The sequence below is a fragment of the Notolepis coatsorum genome (assembly GCF_963971535.1).
Source record: "Notolepis coatsorum genome assembly, chromosome: 14".
Lineage (NCBI taxonomy): Eukaryota > Metazoa > Chordata > Actinopteri > Aulopiformes > Paralepididae > Notolepis > Notolepis coatsorum.
Window position 1 is genome coordinate 102,194,488 of NC_140178.1, and position 18,548 is coordinate 102,213,035.

Consider the following 18,548-nt stretch of genomic DNA (forward strand, 5'->3'; position numbering starts at 1 on the left):
ACACACTTAAAAAACGATAAGTAACTGTTTATTGCATGACAATACACAATATTAATATGCCAAGACAGTGGGCTCAGTATAGGTAGAGCTGTCGGTCTGGTAATTGGAAGGTTCCCTGTTCGAGTCCCCCTCCTCCCGGGAGCAGCGTGGCGACGTGTCCTTGAGCGAGACACTTGACCCCCCAGCTGCTCCCGGTGAGCAGGTTGGCACCGCGCATCATGGCGGCCGTTGTTGTGCGAATGTGAGGCATACAATTGTAAAGCTCTTTGGATAAAAGCTGCTATATAAATGCAGATCCATTAATATGCAATACAAGTATACAAAGTGAACTAGAAACACTTCTCATTTGTACAAAAGTATAATACATTTTATATTTCTTTCCCCTTTTTCTTTGTTTAGAGAACAACATACATTTTGTATTGAACGTTATCCATGCAACATTTCCAGCAGGGTCCGTTTATTCCGTTATTGTACAGCAGAGGGCAGCAGACTCGCATATTAGGGGTTTGGCACACAAGCTATATGCCCCTGATTTAAGAGGCATTTTATTTTATTTTTAACAGTCCAAGCGCAACTGCCATAGTAACTTCTTTTAAACATGTAGCAGAAGTTTAGAAAAACAAACTCTGGATTTTTTTTTTTACTTTGTCCCATCTGTCTGTGTACCTGTTGTTGTTGTCTTCATACAACTTGCATTGTACATCTCTGTCACTGGTAATCTACTAGGTTGATTCTTAGGGACCCCCCCTCCCCCGCCCTGCACCCTCGGGTCAAAGACCAGCATGTCTGGCCCCGTGGTGGAGCTCCGGGATGCTCCGTGGAATGTTGATATTCCAGAGAGCCCGGAAGCTGGGAATGGGTGTGTTCGGGGGGGGGGGGGGGGACCCTCCTCCTCCTCCTCCTCCTCCGTGTTTTGTCAGGAGCGCGTGTTGTTGGAGGACACCGGGGAGGCGGGGCCCCTCTGTAGACGCTTCACTCAGTCGTTAAAGAGAGCTAGAGATCTACAATGTGTTGCCTATTAAAGCACCAGTCCAGGGCCTCCGCTCCCTCCACGTGGCCTCCCCCCCCCCAGAGAGCTCCAGTTCCTTTGTCTGTGTAGAACAGTGTGTTGTCGATACCAGTCGGTTCTTCTTTCTCATTGCACCAGGATCTCGTTCCTTTAACAGAGTTCAACGATCCAGAGAAGATCTGTCTTTTTTAAATATTTCTTCTTTTTTGGGGGGCGGCGCGGACATGCTCTTAGACGGGGGGTGCTTTGGTCTTGTTCCTGCGATAGCAGCAGCAAGTCAAACAGACCACGCCGAACATCAGTACGATAACCACTGTGGGGGGACACACAACATAAACATAATCAGTCATCATCTTCTGAAGGTATGTTGACCAGAGAGTGTAGAATATAGGGAGTGGGAGGAGCTTACAGATGAAGATGAGGACGATGACGAAGCCTCCGAGCTCCATGTTGTTGGCGCTGGGCAGACCCTGCAGCTTAGTCCACAGCTTGGTCAACAGGTTCACCGTCTCTTCCTTGGCATCCATGCTGCGGAGACACAAACAACAACAATCAGAGGGGGATGTATGTAGGATGTATGTAGGATGTATGTAGGATGTATGTAGCCGGAAGCCTAAGGTTTTGATCCGTGTCGTCGGTGTGGATTCCCTTTTTTTTTTTTTTTTTTTTTTTTGTATTTTGCAAATTTTTTTATAATTATTTTGTCTATTTTTTCCTCCCCCTTTTTTCTGTATTTTTCTCCCATCCCAATTGAGTCGTTATGCCAATTCCCTTCCTGGTCGTTGCGCGCATTTTCCCCCTACTGTCGGCCTAGGGAGGGTATTTTGCTATTTTATAAACAAACACGCATGTACAAACCAATTGAAGACACACAAACATTAAGCTATTATTATATCCATCCTTTGTCCCTCCCCACCATCCCTGCGACCAAGAGAACACTCGGAAGAAAATGAAAAGGCAGAGCGATTAGACAAAAAAAAACAATTACAAATAATTAAATGCACTAGATTATAGATATAAAAAAGTAAATAATATATACCGTATATACATCGTATACCTTTCTTAACACTTTCTCTGCCAAGGACGCCTAAACTCGTCATTCCCCGCCATGCTAATTCTGCCAATGACGCCGTAACACGTCATTGAGATCAATATTTCAAAAATCTGTGATTGCAATCATATTTCTCCCCCGGAGACTTGAGATCTACTGTTGATCCCCTCTCAACTCTCCAACGGTTCAAGAGCGCCATCTGGTGGCCGATCGGCGGATCGCCCAAACCGGAAACAGAAACTGGTGCTCATCCAAATTCGGTCCGATCACTCGCTATAGGTGCCGGGACTCGAGCGCAACACAATGGATAGTGATCCGTTACCAATAACTCGATAAACAACATGATTTGGATGTATATACTATTATACAACCTGGAGATGGATCGCATATTTCAACATCCCATAATAGGAATATTTTTGCTCCACGCTCATCGCCCAACGGCCCGAGGAGACTGGGGTGAGTTTCAGCGTTTTTTTTATTACCGTGTTCGATACAAACTGCTCTAATGATCATATCACCCACACTAGATGAATCATCTAACGTTTGCCACGGAATTATAAACGACCCCCCCCCCATCCGGTCAACATCAGATGATAAGTAGTAACTTCTAGAAGCTACTTTTACTTTAGCGCAGATCGCTATCAAACTGTATTTGATCATCAATATAATGCATTTAGGGCTATAAATCACGTTCTGGAGAATGCTGCAGAAAACGATAAAAACATTTATACTTTAGACCGTATTTTAGTATGAATGAAAAAGTATAACGTTCCTACGTCCTGAACGATAGATAATTGACGTTGAATGGGCCATAGTAATGTCAATTTAGCAATACAATTTAAAACGTTATAGCCCTGCAAAGAAGGGGAACTTCTCCATAGACAAATAGAGCTGGCAGAGGATGGTATAATGATGTACATAAGCCTGGCGAAGAAAGTGTTAAGCATTCCCCCGTGGAAATTGAACTCGTAACCCCGGCAGTGTCAGTTGCCCTGTGTGTTGTCATTGGAGCTGCTCGTTACACCGCACCAGGTATGTTGACGTGAGCTAATTCTCTGCTAATGTGCTTGTTGTTTTATCTTGCGAGTGGAACGCGGCACTGAGTGCTTTCCTCATGAGCCTGTGAGCCGTGTATGAGATAAACAAACCACCCAGAGGGAAAGCAGGGGGGAGCGATGGATGGAAAGACGGAGAGCGGGTGGTGTGGTGTGGTGTATTCCCCAGGGAGCGTGCGTCATCTGGGGGCACAGTGTCGTCCTTGTCCGCCGTGCGAGTGCTATGTGTATCATCACCAGGGTAATTCTACAACATGGGAGCTCTCTGCATAACATGAAGTGATGACACCATATAGTCCTTGGGCCAAGTGCCCAGATATGACATGTCGGTACCGGTGAGGCGGCAACGTTTAGTTGTGATTTTTTAATTCCTATACATCCCTAGATTAGGTTTTGATATGATAGACCTTGCTGACTGGCAGCTTTTTAGTGGTTATCACCTCAAACCCCCCTTTTTGGTATATGGCTCTGGCGAAATTGTGTAAAGGCATACATTAATTCACTAAAATTACAAAAATCGACTTGGTAGTCTAAAATTTGTCATGTAGTATCTTGACACATAGGGGTAAGTAGCAGAATAGTATTTTGGGGCATGCTACCATTGTATTGTTAAATATGACCTGCATCATCCACAGAAACACAAAGAAATATACTGTCCGCTTAACAAATAACAACAAAGATGGTTATTTTCCAGCACATTACGGTGAATATCACTGCCTCACTTGTATATAGAAAACTTCCCATATCCCTAAGCTTCAATTTAAGCCCAAGATGACCTTTCTATCTTGAAAATGACTCTTTCTGTAGCCAAAATTCTGCACTATACCTCAAATCTGTGAAAATTGTATATTCAAAAAACTAAAAAGTGCCTTCCCTGGAAATCATCTTCTTTCATTATATCATCTCCTTTGGGTGTGTTGAACTATTAGCCAGCCACAGATACTTGTAATAAACCCTTAAGTACTAAATAATTGCAATGTATATTGTCTAATTAAGGAACCTTTTTGACAAATTATATTGTTCTTCTCAATACCTTATTCAATTGGTTTTAGAGTTAGATAGATAGATAGATAGATAGATAGATACCTTCATTGATCCCACAGGGATACAGATACAGGACATAGAAGTAGTATAGTAATTTCAGACGAATAGCAGCACAAGACAACTTTAATATGATACAAAAATAATGTAAAATAATCTGCTGCAGAGCAAGGAGCCAACACAGTCAACAAAATAAAATAAAGTATACAGATGTATACACTCTATACAATCATCCTGTGTAAAGTAGACCGTAAAAAGGCAATCCTAGTTATGACATCAGCACAAACCAAAACACAGGTGACATACACAGTATCAGCTATAACAGAAATATGTTACAATGTCACATAACATCACTGAGTCACAGAGGTTCAATTACCTAGCCCCTTGTTATCATTACTTTAAAGGAAAGGAAACAGTTGTGCATATTTTACTTTTTTCTTTCTTTTTTTGAGTGGTGCATCATCAGTATCTGAGTCTGTCAGCTGTGCAGGGGTCTCCTCCTCACTGCATTGGTTGGCACAGGTTTGTAATTTACACAGGTTTGTGCATTTCAGCCCATTCTTGAGACATGTGCACTCAGGTAGTTTGCATGACCTCACACACTTGCAGGATAGCAACTGCAAGACAGCATCTGGTGCTGGGGAACCACGCATCCACTGCATTTCCAGCTGCCCTTCATCATTTGTGGTCCACCCATGGTCCACAGGGCTTGGTACATATGGCTGGGTTTGAAGAGACCGTCTCCAGATAGCAGCCTGATAGTTGGCACGAATTGAATGCATAAACAGGCAATCCTGACATGGTGGAAGCTGGCTGGACTCTACCTCTCCACGCCTGGTGCAGAAAAGTTGGTAGCGAAGAAGATTGACTTCTGTAGTGTGTGTAGAGGGTACATACATGCGGCAAGTGATTTCCTCCAGCTTCTTGGAGAGCTCATCAGAGAGAGTCCAAGCACGGCGCAGCTCAAGGAAGGCTTCTTGGTATGCCCTGTCTGACTTCAATTGTTTGAAGGTGCCCATTTTCCCACGTCCTGCAAATGCACTTATAGTGTCACAACCGGTGAACGCATGCATGCCAATCAAGGCATCAGCAACACTTTCACCGAGTCATGTCCAGAAATCTTGTCCTGTTCTGTGTGCCACATTTTTGGTACACACGGCATGGAATGTCCTTGCTGAAACCAAGGGACAGCACCAGAACATCTGTGTCATCAGCTATGATGATCGCTGCCTTGTAGCCAGACTCTGCTGCATGGAGAGCATGCAATAGCATGCGGGTGTCGGCTTCCTCCTGCGTAGATCTCAGTTGTGTTACCTCCTCCCACTGGTCCTTGGTGATTTTGAAGCGGACTTCTTCACAAGTGACATACAGTGTCTTATCTTGCAGTTTATCTCTGTGCTTGGGCCGTTTCCATTCCTCCACCAAGAACTTGATGAGACTGGCTTTGTTTGCAGCACTGCAGAGCAGTTTCCTCCACTGCTGAATATTGTGGCCAGAAACAATGTTTTTGAACTGGATCCCCATTTCTGCACCTCTGTTTGCCCTTTCTGAATTTTTGATTGACATGTCCTTATAAACATCAAAGACAACATCAATCCGTTCACTATTGCCACCTTCATGCAAGACCTTGGCTAGGGTTGATTCTGCCAGCTGTGCAAATGTCTTGTCATCTCCTTTCATTTTTTGGACAAGGCTCATTCCATCGATGATGGTTGTTGATGGTTTGGGGATTACTTCTGCTGGGGCAACACTCTTCTCCAACTCTCTGGCTTGTTGCCTTGTTTGTCTTGCGAAGAGATCCATCCCCATTAGCTAGGGCCCAGGGCACGGGTCCCAGTGGATGTGCCAACACATCTCTCATGTGTAGCTCTCGGCTCTGGGCCACCAGAACCATGTGGCCAAACAGATTCCTATCAGCCTTCAGAATTACTTCCTTGCCTTGCCCTTTGCTGCATGTTTTTTTACCGACCTCTAAAAATGTTTTCAGCTTATTCTTTGTGATCTTGTCATAAAACTTTGTAGTTGGTGGAGTTGTCTCGAGACGTTCATGTTTGAAGGCTTGATAGGCTTGCTCTCCTATCTTATGAGCATCAAGTAGGTCATTGCCCACATCTGGTGGGGCAACAGTTGCTGTTGACAAGCTGACAAACTCACATTGGTCTGGACTGAATGGATTCAGCCAGCAGTTCTCCAGGATATCAACAATGTTTTGGTGGCTTGATTCTGCCACATGTGACTGCAAAGACCAAGTCACTACCAAAGGAGGTGACAAGTCGTTTTACTCTTTCAGACGGGCTGTTGCAGTCTCCACTCAGTAGTGTTTGCAAGAACTGAGTGATGGATTCAGGAATTAAGAATTCACCTTGTTCTACATCAGGTGGCCACACTTGTTTGGTGTCTTGTTTTTTAATAGCATTTCTCATCAGCAAAGCTGCCTTTGTTACAGCATCATCAGGGTTCACTGATCTGATATGTTGCAGTTCTATTTTCAAGGACAATACTGTTTTGACAAGCTCAGTCCTTGATAGGCTGTCTGGGTATAGAAGAAGCTTTCCATTTTCATCAGGAAAGATATGGATGGATCCGCCAAGCTCGTCTTCCATCCTACGGCGGATATGTTTCTTAGTTGAGTCCTTGATCTGGCTGACACCAAGAGACTTCATGGATGATTCTAGTCTTGATGAGAAGTTTGTCATGGGTATTACTTCTGGATTGGGAAAGAGTTCATTCCTAATGTATGAAAACACTTCGTCATAGGCTTTTTTTTCTGCTACCTCATACTGTTTTTCTGCATCTCCACTTTCTTTCCTTGACTTAGAGCAGGTAGCAGGCTTCCCAGATGTAATATGAGATGTGTATGCACGGTAGCAAGACCTATGATATTGGCACTCAGCAGCAACAAGCTCTCTACTAGTGATAGCAAGCATTCTCTGGTCCAGTTTGATGACTGCTGCTTTTCTGATCATGTCATCTGCGCGCAACTCTGAACATTGTATGAGAGGTTCCCTCGTGTTTTGGCCCTTCATATACTTGCTTGATTTTTCGCAGAAGATACACTTCACTTCATACACTATTGATTTGCTTGGTGCATCTCTAGATGGTCTTCTAGAAGTTTCTTCTGCTGCTACAGAGGCAGATGCTGTTTTTGAGGCAGATGCTGTTTTTAGAGTGATAGTGTCTAGTGATTTTTTCAATGTGAAGATGCTACGGCATCGGCGATGATACAGTACTTTTGGAATTTCTCCTTCACACAAGTCTTTGGCTATGTCCAAAATTGGGATATGATGTCTGATTTCTGCTGCCCTCAGCAAGGACTTCCATGAGTCCATGTTTTGGGGTGACACCAGGTTTGAGTCAGAAATCCCGTCAGAGCAGTGGATGATGCATACCTTGCTGCTGCCTACGACGGAAGTTGGATTAATTTTTTCACGAGGACGTGACACTCTGAAATAGACAAATTAATATTTAGTTTTTACATTAATTAGCTTGAAATCTGACGCTAATGCACTTCTAAAGTAGCACTAAACAAACAAAAGTCTCTAAACAAACAAATATATATATATATTTGTTTAAACACAAGAATAAAAAGTTAGATTTGTCTTACCAGTCAGCTGTGTCACATTCAGCTTTGATTCCTGTAAGAACTGCTCTATGATGGCGTGACTCTCTGAAATAGATAAATCAATATTTTGTTTTTACATTAGCTTGTAGATCGGCTATTCAGGGCTAATGTTCAAATTCACTTTTAGGACCCCTGCATGATGCCTTACGTTATTGCCCTTATGCAATGAAACATACAGTTAGTAACAAAATATGTCTCTAAACAATCAAATATGCTTCTTAAATTCTCATGCACATGTGTATACATATATATTGTATATGTGTTTTCATAACCCTTAACATGTAGTAACATTTAAAGTTGGATTTATCTTACCAGTCAGCTGTGACAGCTGTGTCCCATTCAGCTTTGATTCCTGAAAGAACTGCTCCACCACCAAATAATAGGCCACACCCACTTCATCAACTAATTTAATTGGACACAGGTTTGTTTAATTTATAAAAAGGAATGTCCAAAAAGAGTGTTATAGAAATTTTTATGTGCTATTGGCTGTCTGTGTTCTTTTTGGAACTGATGAAAATCCGCCTATAGAGGAAAATAACAAACAGTCAAAAAATATAAAAAGCTGCTCCTATGGAAAGTCTATCATATTTTAATTAACTTATATTGACCCTATGAACACTTTAAAATAGGTAAGGTTTTGCCGCCTTTTCGGTACCGATATCTCGTCCGGCCCAAGGACTGTTCCCTTATCACAACAACTACCGGATCTACAAGATAGAAGGAGGAAAAGAGAGAAGGAGAGGAGAGGAGGGTCTCACTCCTTGTTGACTGTCTGAAGTACCTGTGCTATTGTGTTAAAGGTTTACACGTTTTAATGTTAAAGTGTTCACTTTGACTATGTTCATGTTGTCTGGCATGGAATATAGCCTACGTAGACTTTATTTTAGACAGCACTTCTTCACACTATTTAAAATGCTTGTTACAGGAAAGCTAATGTAGTTGTTGTGTGTAAAGTGGTAAATCCATTTTGACTGTGCTGGCGTTTGTTGATGTTATGAGCATGTTCTCGAGTAAATAGAGATTTAGGTTTTTGACGGCAGATGTGGATGTCACAGCAGATTAGGGCTGCACGATTAATCGATTTTAAACCGAAATCGCGATTTGGAATGATGCAATTATCAAAAAAAAAAAAAAAACGCAATATATATATATTTTTTACTCTTTTTCTTAAATTTGTTTAACCAGGAAGTCCCATTGAGATACAAGATCGGTTTGGGAGAGGGAGATAAGGGGTTTTAGATTGTGTGTTGTGAAGTTTAGACTTCAGAGAGGGAGAGTAAAGTACAGAAAAAAAGGTACCGTTGGGTACCGTTATCGATTCCCAGGTAAAATAAACATTTTAAGGCTCGGTGTCCCGAAAAGACCCACCGCGTAGGCCAGATGCAAGCCGCATTTTACAATAAACCTCTGTGAGGCTGCTTAATTTTTTTTAAATTATAATCGCAAATTTAATCGCAATCGCAATATCTGTCAGAAAAATCGCAATTAGATTATTTTCCAAAATCGTGCAGCCCTACAGCAGATTTGGTGTCTCCTGATCACTCAGGAGACAGGATCCCAGGATCTCTTTGCACAGACACCACCTGGCACCTTTTCTATTTATGCCTAATCACGTCTAGCACGTGTGTGTAACGATAGCACGGCTCTCTTCACGCTGCCGTTATTCAGACGCACATTTGATTGCATATTCGTTTTTCATGCCTCGCAGTAACGGAGCAACATCTCACAGTGAATTCAATTACGGCAGATCCATATTGAATTCACAACGGCGTTGCAACAACGAGGAACACACTATCCACATGGCGAAGGCTGCAGATGGGCATGCAGGTGTTTTAAATAGCCAGTATAAATGAGTCAAGTGATATTGGAAAGAGTCTGGTAGGCATGCCGCAAAATGTGTGTAATATAAGATTGGCCATTACCGGGAAATCCAATTTTGAGCGTGCGTAAGCCCTGCCCTCTTTTCCTCGATCCTCCAATCACAACGGTTGCTTCCCTCACAGAGTCGCTTCTGCTTACATCGCGTCAACACTGTAGCCTCATTGGTGGCGCCCTTTTGGAAAGGTCAGCGGTGACCGTGGTAAAAGTTGAGATCAGATTGAAGCGCTGGGCGGCCATCTTGAGCATCGCGAGAGGCCGAGGGTGGCATCGCCATGGAGACGGGCGCCACACATTCTCCATAGAAACACATTCTGCAGCTGATCATCTGCAGGCAGCTTTACATAGAAGGTTATTGTATTCCTACAATATATATACGCATTGAATTGGTTTTTAAACGATATGAAAAGGAAATGTAGCTTCTGAACTTGACTAGAACCTTTTTTCAAAAACAATATCACAAACATAATTGAATTCATAACATGTTTTATCTGTTGCATTAAATGCTTTTAAGTTTTAACCTGTAGCACTTTGAGATTGCCAAATGTGCAATATAAATAACATATTATTATTATTATTATTATTATTATTATTATTATTATTATTATTATTATTATTATTATTATTATTATTATTATTATTATTATTATTATAGAATTCTACTGCAAGTTATATATCACAATCATATGGGTGGTGTTTTTGTCCATATCGTTTTTCCCCAACTTCAGTTCAACAAGTTAGGCCAGTCTCCAGAGAGAATACTGTTGACAGTGAAGCAGATCTTAACTGTCGTATTGACAATGGAACAGAATCAGCCTGTTGTTTCTGTCGCTCTGTGCGGCTGTCGTCAGTTTAATCCTTTAAAGTTCTGATGAGTCGTGTGTCCACAGACTCCACACATTACCTTTCACTTGACTATGATGCTGAATTCAAATGAGGCCTGTTATGCAACACTGGCGTAATGACAACACTGTTGCTTTAAATCTCACCTCTATAGCGACGTCACAGTATGATGTCATAATCGAACATTCTAGAACATTTGTGTTCTATATATATTCAACAATTCTCTCAGCATTTCCTGGCATTTTTTCAGACTACAACATGAATACAGACTGGTTTGACCCTCAAAATGGTCCACCGAAGTCAAACACATGTGGGTAAAGCCCTATTTTTTGATAGTGTTTTTTGTCTATTTCAGACGTGTAACATCCATAACGCAAACATTTACCATAACGGCACTTTTTTGTGATTCATTCCTTGAGAGGAAATGCCAGGTTTTCCTGAATGTGCTTTTTGGGTACCTCAAACCCTTCCCTACAAAGTGATAGTAAACATGTTATTCTTTGAAAAAGATATTCACAGAGTTTTCATCATGTGTTCAGTGAGTCCGAAAAGCTTGTCCATTTCCGTAACATCCATAACGCTGTGTATTTTGTCACCTATCTCAAAATCCAAAAGGTAAAATTATTTTTTTTACTGCAGGCTCATCTTTATCTCAATAAGTGTAACTAAAATGTGTAAATTATACTTCCAATTCAAATCGATGCCTTGTCAATGTTAAGTTAAGTTTCCAATTTTCTCTCTGAATGTAACATCCATAACGCTGGAATTGCCCTGTACTAGTCCTGTGTCCTGTTTACTTGTAATGTTTTATGTTATGATGTAAGTATTATGTCTGTGTGTGTGTGTGTACTAGTCCTGTGTCCTGTTTACTTGTAATGTAATATGTTAGGATGTTTCATTTAATTTCAAACCTTTATTTCAACTTGTAAGACACTGAGGTCACCCTCATTCACAGCCACAACGAGCTCACAAGACAAAGACACAGCAATTTCATACATATAGACACAACAAATAAGAATAAACAATCAAAATCAGCTAGGACAGTTGCAAGTCGACACACGGTGGTCGGAGATCATACTTTTTTAAATGCAGCAATGTAAGTATTATGTTGCACGGTCACACAATGTAAAGTCTTTGTGGACCCTGGGAAGAATGGCTACTGCAAACGCTGTAGCCAATTGTTGATCCTAATCAACTTAAACCTACAGCTATCGTACTCACGTCTTGGGAAACCGCCTTTAGACGTCCAGCTCTTACTGACGGAGGGCTACTTCTGCCTCCCGAGGTACGTCTACACCTACAGGGGCTGTACACCTGACAGACTGCCACATGGAAACACCAGCTGACGTCTAGATTGTTTGCCATCGGCTAGCCTCTGCACGCACAGACACGGGGCAAGTTCTGTGTGTGAATCCTGAGAGAGAGAGAGAGAGCACACGCACGCACAACTCCTAATAGGGGCTTAGTCTAATTTAAAGAGTTACGGCTCTCTCTCTCTCTCTCTCAGAACTAAGCAGACCAGTTGTCGGAAAGAGGAGATGCAAGATCCAACACATTTTGGTCTTACCCGCGGGAGAGAGACCGGAGGGGAAGCCTGTGCCTTCTCAGAGTGGCTCCGAGAGGCTCCGAGAGTGCGCGCGTTTGTTGACTGAGCCAGGGGTGTGCGCTTTGTTGACGGGAGCCAGCGGTGTATGCAGTGTTTGACAGCGGTGTCTCCCTCCGCCCCCCGGCCCTGTAGCCTAGTAGACGGCAGTCGGGTGAAGATCAGAGGAGTCCCACAGCTACTGGTGAATAGTGCGACGAGAAGGAAGGAATAAATCCCATCAGTGCTGCTCTCCGACCATATCAGCCTCTGGACTGCTGCGTCTGGACTCCCTCTCTTTCTCCCCCTCCCTCATTCCGCCCCTCCTCCTCCTCCCCCTCCTCCTCCTCCTCCTCCTCCTCCTCTCTTTGATCACTTCAGAGACGGGGTTTACTCTGAACCGCTGCTCGGTCTGTATCAGCCTCTGGAGTTCAAGTTCAAGTTTCTTTATTAGTCGTCGTACAAAAATACAGAATACTTTTATATGAAATGCTTTTTTTCTCTTCTGCTCCTGAGAGTGTGCTGGATAAAAATAAAAATAGATACGTATAAAATAGAAAGTCCAAAGTACGTAAACGAGTGTAAACAAAAGTGTTCAATATGCATGTATATGCGAAACAAAAAAAACAAACTATATATGTAAAACATGAAAGAAATAAAATAGAAATGTAAACACCCGTGAATATCAAGTCCCTTCCTCATCCCTGTACCTCGTGAACATCATTTCCTTATACATCAGTTATAAGGAACAACTATGCAGCTCCCTCCTTGTCAGGCCAGTTTCTCAGAACCCATTTCCTGGCTCAGAATCATTATGCAGGGCTGGCAGGCTTCAGAAGTCCTATATAGACTTCTCACTCTTAAAACACAGGCTTCATTACAGAGGTCCTATATAGACGTCTCACTCTTAAAACGTAGGCTTCAGAAGTCCTATATAGACTTCTCACTCTTAAAACGTAGGCTTCAGAAGTCCTATATAGACTTCTCACTCTTAAAACGCAGGCTTCAGAAGTCCTATATAGACTTCTCACTCTTAAAACACAGGCTTCATTACAGAGGTCCTATATAGACTTCTCACTCTTAAAACGCAGGCGTCAGAAGTCCTATATAGACTTCTCACTCTTAAAACGCAGGCTTCATTACAGAGGTCCAGTATATAGACTTCTCACTCTTAAAACACAGGCTTCATTACAGAGGTCCAGTATATAGACTTCTCACTCTTAAAACACAGGCTTCATTACAGAGGTCCAGTATATAGACTTCTCACTCTTAAAACGTAGGCTTCAGAAGTCCTATATAGACTTCTCACTCTTAAAACACAGGCTTCATTACAGAGGTCCTATATAGACTTCTCACTCTTAAAACGCAGGCTTCATTACAGAGGTCCTATATAGACTTCTCACTCTTAAAACGCAGGCTTCATTACAGAGGTCCTATATAGACTTCTCACTCTTAAAACACAGGCTTCATTACAGAGGTCCTATATAGACTTCTCACTCTTAAAACGCAGGCTTCATTACAGAGGTCCTATATAGACTTCTCACTCTTAAAACGCAGGCTTCATTACAGAGGTCCTATATAGACTTCTCACTCTTAAAACACAGGCTTCATTACAGAGGTCCTATATAGACTTCTCACTCTTAAAACGCAGGCTTCATTACAGAGGTCCTATATAGACTTCTCACTCTTAAAACGCAGGCTTCATTACAGAGGTCCTATATAGACTTCTCACTCTTAAAACACAGGCTTCATTACAGAGGTCCTATATAGACTTCTCACTCTTAAAACGCAGGCTTCATTACAGAGGTCCTATATAGACTTCTCACTCTTAAAACGCAGGCTTCATTACAGAGGTCCTATATAGACTTCTCACTCTTAAAACGCAGGCTTCGTTACAGAGGTCCTATATAGACTTCTCACTCTTAAAACGCAGGCTTCATTACAGAGGTCCTATATAGACTTCTCACTCTTAAAACACAGGCTTCATTACAGAGGTCCTATATAGACTTCTCACTCTTAAAACGCAGGCTTCATTACAGAGGTCCTATATAGACTTCTCACTCTTAAAACGCAGGCTTCATTACAGAGGTCCTATATAGACTTCTCACTCTTAAAACGCAGGCTTCATTACAGAGGTCCTATATAGACTTCTCACTCTTAAAACGCAGGCTTCAGAAGTCCTATATAGACTTCTCACTCTTAAAACACAGGCTTCATTACAGAGGTCCTATATACATTTACATTTACATTTAGTCATTTAGCTGACGCTTTTATCCAAAGCGACTTACAAGTTCTGTACGACAAGCCATCAGGAAGAGCACAACTTTATCAGCTGAGTAACAATGTTCATCAAAGTGTTGAGTGCTACAGTGTAGGTTAGTTTATTAGGACAAGTGCATGACAGTATGGTTAGTTAGGGTTAGATTTTTTTATTTTTTTTTAATTTTTTTTTTAAATTCAGATAATGGTTGAAGAAGTGAGTCTTTAGTCGACGGCGAAAGATTGGACGTGTTTCGGCTGTCCTAACTGGGGTGGGTAGTTCATTCCACCATTGTGGGGCAAGGACTGAGAATAGGCGACTTCTCTTTGATGACCCTCCCGGAGCTTGGATAGGAGTAGGTCTGAGGCGGCCAGAAGATGCAGAGCGTAGGGGTCTTGAGGGTGTGTAGTTAGAGACCATTGACCGGAGGTAGGCGGGAGCAGTTCCCTTTGCCGCACGGTATGCTAGGTCAAGGGCCTTGAAGCGGATTCGTGCAGCAATGGGGAGCCAGTGCAGGTCCCTAAGAAGTGGGGTGACATGGGCCGACTTCGGTAGGTTTGAGATCAGGCGGGCCGCTGCGTTCTGAATGAGTTGAAGAGGCTTAGTGGCAGTGGCCGGGAGGCCAGCGAGCAGTGCGTTGCAGTAGTCGAGGCGGGAGATGACTGTTGATTGGACGAGGAGTTGGGTGGCTTCTTTTGTCAGGAAGGGGCGTATCCTTCTGACGTTGCTCAGGAGGAATCGGCAGGTTCTGGTTGTCGCTGCGATGTGAGCAGAGAAGTTCAACTGGTCGTCGAGGACAACACCAAGGTTCTTGGCGGTCGGGGACGCGGTCACAGCTGCATTCTCGACTGTGATGGAAAGGTCGGTCAGGGGGGAGGATTTGGCCGGCAGGTGGAGCAATTCTGTTTTGCTTAGGTTCAGTTTGAGGTGGTTGGTCGTCATCCAGGCGGAGATGTCGGACAGACAGGCCGAGATCCGCTCAGAGACGTGGATATCTGAGGGAGGGAAGGAGAGGAAGAGTTGAGTATCGTCGGCATAACAGTGGTAGGAGAAGCCATGAGACGTGATAATGTTACCCAGTGATTTAGTGTAGAGGGAGAAGAGAAGGGGTCCTAAAACCGAGCCCTGGGGGACACCCGTCCGCAGGGGGCGGGTGGCCGACAGGGTCCCTCTCCATGACACTTGGTAGGAGCGGTCATTGAGGTATGATGACAACCATGTCAGCGCAGAGCCAGCCACTCCCATTCCTGCGAGGGCCGCGTGGAGGATCTGGTGGTTGACTGTGTCGAAGGCTGCAGATAGATCTAGGAGAATCAGGACAGAGGAGAGGCCTTTCGCTTTTGCTAAGTGAAGTGCCTCTGTGACCGCAATGAGGGCTGTCTCTGTGGAGTGACCAGTCCTGAAGCCTGACTGATTAGGGTCTAGGAGGTCATTCTGTAAGAGATAAGCAGTAAGTTGGTTGGATACAGCACGTTCAAGTGTTTTAGAAAGGAAGGAGAGAAGAGAGACAGGACGGTAGTTGCCTATGACGGTAGGGTTCAGGGATGGTTTTTTTATGAGGGGCGTGACTCTGGCTTGTTTTAGGGAGGTGGGGACCACCCCCGAGTTGAGTGAGGAGTTGATGGTTGCAGTTAGGAATGGGAGGATGTCTGGTGCTATGGACTGGAGGAGTGGGGAAGGTAGCCGGTCCAGCTGGCATGTAGTCGGACGGTTCGACGTTACCAGTGTCAGGGTCTCGGCTTCTGTAATGGGAGAGAAAGATGACAGAGTGAAGGATGAGGTTCTCGATTCAGCATTTGGAATGGGTGGGGGTTGGGAGAAGGAGCTGCGGATGTTCTCCACTTTTTCCTCAAAGAAGATCGCAAAGTCTTCGGCAGAGAAAGATGAGGGAGGGGGGGGTGGGGGGGGAGTGAGGAGGGAGGACATGGTAGCATGCAGTTTGCGAAGATTCTTGGCAGAGGCCTCGATCCTATGGTGAAAGAAAGAAGCTTTGGCATTAGTAATGGTTTTGGAGAATGTTAACAAGAGGTTGTGATATGTGTCGATGTCAGCAGTGAGGCGTGACTTTCTATACTTCCTTTCAGCTGCTCTCAGGACCTGTCTTTGTTCTCTCACTGGATCTGTCAGCCATGGACTTCTCACTCTTAAAACGTAGGCTTCAGAAGTCCTATATAGACTTCTCACTCTTAAAACGCAGGCTCCAGAAGTCCTATATAGACTTCTCACTCTTAAAACGCAGGCTTCATTACAGAGGTCCTATATAGACTTCTCACTCTTAAAACGTAGGCTTCAGAAGTCCTATATAGACTTCTCACTCTTAAAACGTAGGCTTCAGAAGTCCTATATAGACTTCTCACTCTTAAAACACAGGCTTCGTTACAGAGGTCCTATATAGACTTCTCACTCTTAAAACGCAGGCTTCGTTACAGAGGTCCTATATAGACTTCTCACTCTTAAAACGCAGGCTTCATTACAGAGGTCCTATATAGACTTCTCACTCTTAAAACGCAGGCTTCATTACAGAGGTCCTATATAGACTTCTCACTCTTAAAACGTAGGCTTCAGAAGTTCTATATAGACTTCTCACTCTTAAAACGCAGGCTTCATTACAGAGGTCCAGTATATAGACTTCTCACTCTTAAGGCTTGTTACAGAAATGCAAACCTACTCTGCGTGTGATTACATTTAGATTAGTGTGATATCTTTGCAGTGTGATCATTCTCTTTGTGTCTGACCAGGTCGCCTCGTTTAACTGGTGATCACAGACATTGATCACGGTGACGGGTGGTTGTTACACAATCGTTTATTGATCAGTGATGTACTGGCCGGTGTATCCAGATAACATCCTGTGCGTGACTGATTGATTGATTGAAAACTTTTTTTTTTTAATAATTTTTTAAACAAACCCATAAACAAACATGACAACACACAATAAGATATACAAGCATTAGTTGTCAGTGCACATCCAATGAAATCACATTTTAGTTAATTGTTTTATATAGGATCTACCCTTAATACCTGTTATCTAAAAACCTACACACATATGCTCCAGCTCGTACCCCCCCCTTCCGGACCCCCCATTGGATAATCCATCCATTTTCCCTCGCTCCTAACCAGACATTACCATTATATGCTAGCTTTTATTTTCTCCACCACTTCTAACCACAATGTCATTTTGGATTCATTGAGACCCAAAATTCTTGCTGTAGATATTTCTTGATAGATCACATCGAGATATGTAATAATCCAGACCTTTCGGCACATTTTTTCCGGTTGGAACCATCGTGATGCTATCAGCTTTTTAGCCACTGTGATACCCGATAAAACCAATCTCTTTAGCTGTGGATGTACTGCACACTCAAAAACATCATTCAGCAGTAGTACAGAGGGGTGTACAGGTATATTCCAAGTTAAGAGATTTGATGGTTGCTGGGTCACCTCTTTCCAGAATATCTTAACTGGTGGGCAGTCCCAGTACATGTGCATAAATGTCCCCTCGTCCCCATTTGTACATAAGGAGCATTTGGAGTCTTGTATAAGACCCATTTTTTTCAGTCTTATAGGAGTCAAGTATGTCCTGTGAATATAGTTAAGATTGATTTGTTGATGGTCCGGGTTCCTTGATGTGAATCGAATATTTGCCCAGGCTTCTTGCCAATCAAAATCACTTTCCAGGTCTGGTATATCCCTCCTCCAGACGGAGTCTAGGTGGAGGGATTCATATGAGGACGTTAGTAATTGATGATAAAAATCTGAAACAAAACCTCTCGATGTCTCTCTTTCATAGAAGAATTTGTGGTATCTGTGGTGTACAATTGGTATATTTAATGGAACACCGTGAGCCTTCAAACATGCCAATAACTGTGCGTAAAAGTAATATGTGGACTTGGCGAGATAAATTTTTTTGCGTATTTCATTGAAACTACAAAAACCCTGTTTATTGAAGACGTCTCCTAAGGCCTAACAAAAATAATGGTTGGTTTCCGGTTGCCGACCGACCCTGCCGATTTAGGTGCGACTCAATATATTTTATGAGTTTTTTTTTAAAAAAATCTAAAAAAAAAATGTTTTTTTTTTTTTGAATAAAGTTTCATAGAAATCTTAGTCAAACATTTAGTATTATGGATATTAAACATGCTGGCAGAGTACATGCATCCATGTTGTTGTGAACATTTTAATTAAATAAAGAAATTCCCTATCCATAGTC

General features: G+C 42.8%; 1 protein-coding gene and 1 long non-coding RNA gene across 2 annotated transcripts in view; one reads left to right on the plus strand and one right to left on the minus strand.

Annotated features, from left to right (window-relative positions):
• The window catches only part of recql5 (RecQ helicase-like 5), a 124,974-nt gene that overhangs the window by 41,926 nt on the left and 64,500 nt on the right, over positions 1 to 18,548 (plus strand). The gene's annotated exons all lie outside the window — the stretch shown is intronic.
• Positions 13 to 12,343, minus strand: LOC311239962. The gene is made up of 3 exons (XR_014620455.1): positions 12,067 to 12,343; positions 1,419 to 1,537; positions 13 to 1,322 (listed from the first exon to the last, which is right to left on the minus strand). It is a non-coding gene; the product is annotated as an uncharacterized lncRNA (long non-coding RNA).